The sequence below is a fragment of the Frankliniella occidentalis genome, unplaced genomic scaffold (assembly GCF_000697945.3).
Source record: "Frankliniella occidentalis isolate FOCC.00 unplaced genomic scaffold, Focc_3.1 Scaffold332, whole genome shotgun sequence".
Classification (NCBI taxonomy): Eukaryota; Metazoa; Arthropoda; class Insecta; order Thysanoptera; family Thripidae; genus Frankliniella; species Frankliniella occidentalis.
Window position 1 is genome coordinate 237,308 of NW_026267455.1, and position 8,874 is coordinate 246,181.

The following is an 8,874-nucleotide window of genomic DNA, read 5'->3' on the forward strand; positions in this document are numbered from 1 at the left end:
GGCGTGTTGCCTCTTTCACAACCCCGCACCCCGCCCCGCCGGCCGTCACGGAGAGCAGAGTGTTGTTTCACGTTTTCCGTCGAAATCGCCGGAAACTTTCGGTACCGCTCCAAACCAGACTGAAACCTTCCAGCACTATCCCTCCCTCCCTCCCTCCCTCTCCATCTCTCTCATCCCCCACCCCAATTCCTTCACCCCCGCTTCCTCTCTCGTTCACGGGCCGATCAGATATATTTTGCAGGAATGGAGAAAGCAAGCGTGAGCAGCAGGAGCAGCAGCAGGCTCCCCCCTTGAGCCAGACGAGGAGAGAGAGCGAAGTTGACGTCGGAGTGAATTCTGTCGTTGAACACAGCTATTTGCGACGTCTTTGCCGGGCCTATCGGCGCGTGAATTATCGGATGAAGGGCGAGACAACGTGCCAGAGGGCGCGATAGGCGCGTCCCAGCGCAGCGCCCTGCTCGCTCAGCCCCTCGAGGCGCCGCTTCCAGCCGCTTCCGGCAGCAGGTAGAGTGCGCCGCGGATCGGAGCGGCGCGGGGAACACAAGATTTTCATATGCCACCCCTCCCACTCCACCCCCCTCTAAACAGGGGCCCGGGAGGGGCGCGCGCCCGATCCTATGAAGTGCGCCGGGCTTAGACAAATGGCTTCGGTTTCAGCAGCAGCGCGAGGGCGCAGAAAGTTTTGGAAAAAGATTTATCTAAAGAGGATGAAGACGGCGGCGCCGGCGGGCGGGCGGCTCCAGCATTTTGAACCCATGAATACCTATTTAGAGGGGGAGGGGGGGGAGGGAGAGTTATTTCGTGTTGGTCCGCGCAGTAGTCCGTCAAAGAGCACAGGAAGGACGAGAGGGAGGGCCCTGTCGGGTGCGCCCAGGCGCCTGCAGGAGGTCGTCGCGGACGCCGTATCTCTCTCCAGGGCCGCGTGGACGGGGTGGTATCTCGGCGCCGCGATCCGGACCGGATTCAGGGACGCGCCACACGTCCGCACTTTCCCAAGGATAAGTCTGTGGCAAGTGCGTGGCGCGGCGCTGGGCGGGGCGGGCGGCACATGGTGATGACAGAGGCTCCCCGGACCCGTCAGGGTAGGCGCTCTCTAGGCGGCATTAACCCCGGTTTACGACACGCTATCAAAGGCCGGCGCACGGACGGACGGCCGGGCGAGCGCACGGGACACGCACGACCGGACACACGGCAGCAGCGCCGCGGGTCGGACCCGAACGACGACGACGCTGACATCGAGGTTCCGCGCTCCCCATCACGTTTGGCACTCCGCCGCCGCGCCTCGTCTCAACGACACCGATCGGTTCCTCTCAAAAACGAGCCAAGAGTAGAGGAGAAAATTACTGTAAAGACTGACTGCCCAAAGTGCGGTGGATTTGGGCGAGAAGCGAGAGTAAAACCATCCGATTTTTGGTCGGTGCGCACGGGCGGGGTGGTGGTGAGCGGCGAGGGGAGGTAGAGGAGGAGGAGGAGGGAGGGGGAGCCATCAGCGGCCCAGGGATATGAGGGAGAGGGACGGCTCGACGGGCTCCTTCAACAGCCGTCCCGGTCGTAAACGGTGCAAAAGCCGTTATTCGGCGTGTTAGTGGCTGTCGGCCTGTGTCGCCTTGATTTGTGGCGCGGCGTGGCGTGGCGCGGCGGAGTGGCTCCAGACCTCCGGAGCAAGGGCCGAGCACGGGTACTCGCAGCGCAGCAACTTAGATTATAATTCGAGTTTACAAAAATTTTGTAAATTTCCGACGATATTTTTCACAGTGGCTGGTGGGCTGCCTACTCGCACGGGGTCGTAAAGGAGCCGTGGGCATCAAGGATAGGCAAACCGGCCCGCACCCGGGCATGCAGTACAGTAGCAACGCAAGTGCGCGGTGTTGTAGTCCAGCGAAGGTCGACTGACCGCCAAAGTGCAAGCTCTGCAGAATGCCGGCGCGGCTCGACGCGAGGCCTCGGCCGAGCGGACAGTCGCGACGCAGCCTCCAGCCAGAGCGCATCTAAGGATTAACTCATAGTTCGGTAATGTAACCATTAAGGTATGCACCCACTTAGGCACCCTTTAGCAATGGACAGCAGATCAGTATTTAGGGATAGGGCAAGGGTATTTGGCATAAACCCAATAAATAATACTAAAGTAATAACTAACTATGGTGTAACTTGTAACTTATCAGAAACACCCTAGAACCCACAAAGAACCAATCATTTCAAAACTAAAACATTGGTGCATCAGCCGGCCAAACCTTTAGCTTGTCCCGTGGCAGTAATTTTTTTTTTTTTTGAACCACCGAAAAATTGTATTCTTTTCTTTAAATTTTGAGTTTGCGTCTCAATGCTGCCATGTGCTTTTGTCGATTGGTACTTATTAACTTTTCCTTAGTGTTCCTACTGTTGATTTCATTTCCATGTGTTCTGTAAGAGTTTCCGATTGTTTCTAGATGCTATTTTTGATCGTAGCCTAATTTTGAGACGCCAAAATGACGATTATTTAAAAATTTCAAGATGGCGCCGAACACATTGTGATCACCGCTAAGATTGGCAGCCATGTTTCGGAAATGCACGCACCGGAAAAGATGCGTTGACCGGATGTTTATTTCTTTTCATGGGCGCAGCCATCTTGAAGGGAAGTCATGTGACAGAGAAAAGTTTATGGGCGCGGCCATCTTGTCCTAGCAGAAGCTTGTTGGACTTAAGAGCTAGCATGGTCATGCCCTTAAGCAGTATTGTGCCTTGTTGCTGTGAACGCAACGAAAGGTTTCAATCATTAAATTATAAAAAGTTGTTAAAAATCTCACGACTTATTTTATTTTGAAAAGAATTTTGAGAATCAGGATAGTGAATAATTATTCTTGTTGAATATTTGTGTACGCCTACGGAGCAATTTATTTTAAGAGTCATCTTGGGTACCGATTAATGGAGAATGATAATGAGAATAAAATGTTATCAATGCGAGTATGCTGAGAATTGATGAATAAGGAAGGGTTGGTTTTAGGGGCCGAGTAAATTGAAGAGAGATTGAATTGTGATGATTTCTGATGATTAAGATATGATTTGAAAGAGTTTTGATGAGATTCAGACTTGATTTTTTTGTTCTATTGTGCCTTTCTCTGTCACTAGCAATTGTTGGAATTGTTTTAAAAAATTTGAAACTACACTGAAAAATTATCGAATCAGATTTACTGTACAGAAGGGCCTGTGGGAAATGTAATTTATTTTGTTCAAAAAAAAAACAAAAAAAAAAAACAGAAGTGTTTTTGAAAATTGAAATGAAGATCCTGCCCGGCTGGTGTGCTCGTCGTTGACTCCGTCGGTGCGTAAAACTAATCAGTCATTTATTGTTTTGTTCATTTTAAAGAAAAGTTTGAGCATTATCTCCTGAGGAGGCTGGCGGCGGACTATGAGGGAGTCAGGCCGGAGGAAGGCCTGGACTTACTCGACAAAGCGTACCTGCCCCTAAACGCTAACCTGCTGCCCCGCGTCCGATGGGCAATGTCCATCGCCGATTTGTGGGCGGAGAACTACAACGAATTACGTGCAAATGAAGAAACTGTATTAGACTTTGGAAAAGTGTTATGCATGGTCTCCAGAACTGGATTCTGGGTGACTGAGTGGAAATTTTTAATGAACGTGCTGACATGCTGCAGGGCAACCTCAACATGTTTTTGTACAGGGTGAGAATATCAGTTTTAAAAGAAATAGTGGTGCACTGCGCACCCAGTCTACCTCACCCACCAGAACCGTGGGTGAGGAATGACGTAAAAATCTACAGGCGGTTCAAGGACCCTTTCTCAGACGAAAAACTTACTTACACAGTCCAAACTTTCATAAAAGAAACGTCGTTGCCAAATGGTGATGAGGGTTCGAGTGATGACTTCTAAATTGTGTATTATTCTTGTTTCTGTCACTTCTTAGCTAGATTTTGTGTACCCTAGTGTTTTTTCTAATAATTTGTTTTTATAGATACCGCTTGTTTACAATTTTATATTTTTGAGTATCAATAATTATCGTGTATACCTTACATCTTGCTTTGCATTGCTTTGATTCCCTTGTGTGTATGTGTGTGAGTGTGTGTCTGTGTGCGCACACGCTCCTGACCCGACCAACTGACGTGCGTATAATACGCAGTGTGAATAATGCACTATGTACAGACAGCAGAGTGTGAACAAGACGCAGTGCGTCTAGGTAATTTGCTCTGCATACAGTCACACAAAACAAAACAAGTGCTAGACGATCATAATAATCAGTGTAATAGCTTGAGAACGTTGACTTGAAATCAGTTTGAAAAATCAGAAATACAAAACTGCGTCGAATTCCTAGTGGATTTCCTCCCTTTCCTTATCAAAACAAAAGAATAGGCGGGATCTCATTCAATACTAAAACAGCGGGCGTGAATCCGCCACCTAGAATACGCGAGGCTCGAGGGGGCAATAAGTCAACCACGTGACACCCTATATTCCACTCACAACCTGAGGTTTTAAAGTCTCTGACGCATGTCTTTGACTTTTCAACGCGATTTTACCCGACTTTTCGAAATATTTTCTGCGATTACATTGTTTGTACCTTACACACTCTAAACTTCAAAACCACAAAACTTCACAATTTCTAGGGCTAGCTCAATTCATTTCCCTGCATCATATACCCCGCAGACCAACATGCTTTTCTTTCGCCGACATTTAGGTTGCGTGGCTACCACCATCCTGCGAGTGTGCAGCTGATAGTATAGCTCACGAGGCTCTGCTTTGCTTCCCAGGCTCCTCCGCTGATAAACGCCAGCCTCGCCGGGTCGCTTTTTACCCGCGCGCCGCAGCAGGGCACGAGGTATGGCGCAACGCAGAGCAGGAGCAATGACGGCATGTTCCCACACGGGGTTCGGCTAGGACTAGTTGTAGTGCGGCCGGGAGGGCGAAGGGAAGAGGGGGAGGGGAGGAAGTAGTTTCGAAACGCGCGTTCCGGTCCCCGCATCTCCCCTCCCCTCCGCCGCCCCGCCTCCAACTCTTTTCAAATCGCGCGCGCCGCGAAGGGGATGCAGGGTGAAGGGGGAAAGGGGGGGGGGGAGCTATAAACTGGGCCGCGCCGCCAGTACTTGTTGTGAGCTCGATGCCATAGCCATCATTTGCGGGGGGGATGCCGATAGAAAAAAAGTGACGTAAACAGCTAGTGTTCGTGCGTATAGCCCTGAGGGGCGGGGTCCACGCGTGCGTGTGTGTGTGTGTGTGCGTGTGTGCGCGCGTGTGCAGAGCCTGGTCCCGCTAAGCCTGAGGCTGCGAGGTGTGTGTGCCAACACTGAGCCCGGTAAACCCTCGCGGGGTCGTGAGAGGCCTGCAGGGGCGCCCGATGATGCCGCACTACTACCCCCCTCTCCCCTCCCCTCCCCCGCAACACTTCCCCTCGGGGGCCCTTTTTGGTCACGCTTCGCGCAATCGTCACCCACAGCCTCGTGCCATGCGACGAAAAGCTCCGCGACGTAGGACACGCGTATCTACCGCACGTTACCCCAGCAGCTCTGCCCCGCCCCGCCCCGCCGCGCCCCGCCTCGCGAAAAAGAGGGCCGCCGCTGACGCCGGGCGGCGGGCGGGGCATTGCTTGCGAGCAATAAAACACGGATACTCGTAAAAAATATATGGAAGTCCTCAGCACTCTTGGAGCGTCTGTGGAATAAAATAAATTATTCGATGGTAAAAATGTTGGGGCGGAGAGAGAGCGGGACGAGCAGCGAGGCGCGGCCGCGCGCTATTCAGCGAAAGGCCGTGAACACAGTGAACCGTCCCCGGGGCCCGCGTCCACGTGCGGACCCACGTGATGCGTCCAGCGAGGATGAGAAGAGTTGCGCCTCCTGCCTCCTCCCCGAAAAGAAACAACATCCTTCTTGCTCCACTCCGAGGTTGCCGCCGATCTCTCGCGCTCTCTCACTCTCTGTGTGGTCCAGACGGTGAAGAGCTTCACAGCGCCGTGCTCTCATCATTTGCGTAAGAGCCTGTGCTCCTCGCCCGCTCTGGTGTGGTCAGTCATGCGGACGGGACCCGGCCGGGGAACCCTTTTCATCTTCATTTATTGCAACCTTACAGACAGCGGAGCCGGGTGGTGGTCATCGTGGGCGAGGAGAGAGGGGGAATGGTGGGAGTTTACAAAGGGAGGGAGGAAGGAGGGGTGGTACCCGAGCGCCACCACCCATGCCTCCCGCGGAGCATCGCCTGCGCGGACAAGGCCCGCGAGACACGGCTACACGCCGCCGTGAGGGAGGTGCCCTGCCCACTGCCCACCTCAAAGACCCGCCCAGCCCCACGCTGCAGCTCGCCCGGGACGTTTACGACCTCGGCGAGCGCGCGCACCACATCGACCGAATACATCAGAGCGTCCACGCACGCGGCACGCACCGGGGAAGGTGCCTGCCGTCACTCTCCTTGTGGCCCCGCGGGCGAGTGTGGGGTCGCAGGGGCGGCAAGAAGCACGCCGTATTGTTTGCAGCAGGGCGACGGTGTACATCCCCTCCTCGAGGTCGCTCATGGCACCCAACGGCGACCCAACTCCGCCTAGCGCTCTCTCTCTCTCTCTATAAGCAGGCGCCACGCCCCCCCCCGTCCTCTACCCCCGCACAAGAAGGTGGCCGCGGACTCCAAAACATAATTGGGCTGATGGGATACGTATCCCACGATGTATATACAAGGCCAGGGAGACTGGCTCTCACCGGCCCCACTCGCTCTGGGAGACGACATGGAGAGAGAGAGAGAGAGAGAGAGAGAGAGAGAGAGAGAGAGGAGTAGATGAGAGGGAGAGGGTGAAGAGCGGCATCGCCGGCCACTCACTCCCCGGCCCGGCCCCGGCGGCTACATGAGGGCGGAGCAAAATAAGTAGCTCGATGGGAAAGAAAGTCGGTCGGGCAGAAGGGCGAGGCTGGGTGGGGCGCAGCATCACACGAGCATCAGATTATCAACTCGGTTCGTAATGGCCGGCCGTATAATCGCGTTGGCGAACCATCACGGCTGCTTAATAACGTCCACGAGGTTACCGCCCTCCCCGCCCCCTCTCTCTCTCTCTGGTCCAGCAACAACAGCAGCCGGTACACGCCCCGCCGCCTCGCAGTAAGCTGGCGAGCTGGACCGGCCGATAGCGCATATGTCAGGACCACCGCCCCCGGCCACGGCACCTCGCCCCGCCCCACCCCGTCCCGGGCGGCCCGAGCATTATCACCGCGGCGGCCCCGCGCGGGGTCATCACCTCGCCCCAGCCGCCTCCGCTGGAATTCCAGGCTATGCTTCAGTTTCACTCACCCCCCAAAATGTGTACTCAATTCAAGATGATACCCAAAATTTTAAGGCAAATAGGGAGTAATTTAATCCCTGTTTACCTAATTGAAGTGTAAATAGGGGTTAAAATAAGAACATTTGCCTTAAAATTTTGGGAATTATCTTGAATTAAGAACACATTTTTTGGGGTGCTCCTTTTTAGCAGCTAGAACATTTCACAAGATCACAAGATTGCGGGGGGTCGCCAACTCACCTCAGCAGTGTACGTAGTAATATAGTATTATGTGGTATTATGGCACGTTTTAAAGGATTTTAGGTCATATTATTTGGTATTATGAAGTATTATAGACTACCATCAGGTACTATGAGGTATTATGGGGCTATTACGGGGTATTTTGTGACATATCATTGATTATAAAGGTATTATGGGACCAGTGTACGGAGTAATATGCGAGTTGGCGACCCCTCCCCGCGCGAGATTGTTCCAGATAATTTCAGCATAGGATACCAGGTTTGAGTCCGCGGACTCATTACGCGAGATGAGAATTTCTTTGTCTACAAGAAAAACAAGCAGGCCCGCCCTTCCGCCAAAAGGAGTTGCCAGCTCCGCTTCGCTCCGCGGGCAACTCCGCGTTCGGCGGGGGCCGGGCCTGCTTGGCCTGCCTGCGCCACAGTGGGCTGGATCGGCTTGGTCCAGAAAAAGAGGACATTAATCGAATTTCGAGATCCCTGGCCCGTGTATTTTCCTTTCAAAACCTAATTCCAGAATGTTCAAACTATCTAAAACCTGCAGGTCGCCTTATATTTTTACGTGAGAACGTTCAAAAATACTGTTTCAAATGGTAATGAGTGTTATATTTGACAATATTATATATTCTGAGATAAAGATACAATAATTTTAAGAACATCGTAAAAAACGAGTGTCCATTTTACCACAAAAGTAATTTTGTGCTTTCTTTTCCCGTGTTTTTTTTTTTTTTTTCAAAAAAAAGGAAAAAAAAGAAACAAATGCTGGAGCACTGCTGGAAAATGTAATCTTTGACCCTCTGAACAATTCAGGGACAAAAAAAAGTTCAAAACTAGACGTTATAGGGGCCGTCTAAGAATTATGTCCACCTTTTTTTGGATCCAGCCCTCTGTGTTGCGGCCCGACCATTTCTGTCACGCGATTTGCTGAAGAACATCAAAATCAAATGATGAAACGGGCCTTCGGCCCCCTAAGACCCGTCGTCTTTAAAATTTGCCCCGTACACACGAGAAATACCTTATAATACTATAATACTCCGTACACTGCTGAGGTGAGTTGGAGATCCCTCCAATTATTGTATAGCACATAGTATTTTAAAAATTTGCAGCAAAGTTATTGTTAATAAGCATTTATTATCAACAATCTTCATTTTTTTCTTTTTATTCACTGTAAATTGCGACAATTTGATCACAATTTAGAAGCCTGGAATCACTCAGCAAACTGCTCATTTGCAATGAGACAACGCGGAAACGTCTGAGATGCTTTTTACGATATAAAACATGCTGGATGTCGTCATTCCCAGCTGAAAATCCCGCCGGAAATTTGGCACTTTCCGGTGGAAATTCGCGATTTTCTACGGGTTTTTCCATTTTTCCGCCGGAAATGACGATCCCA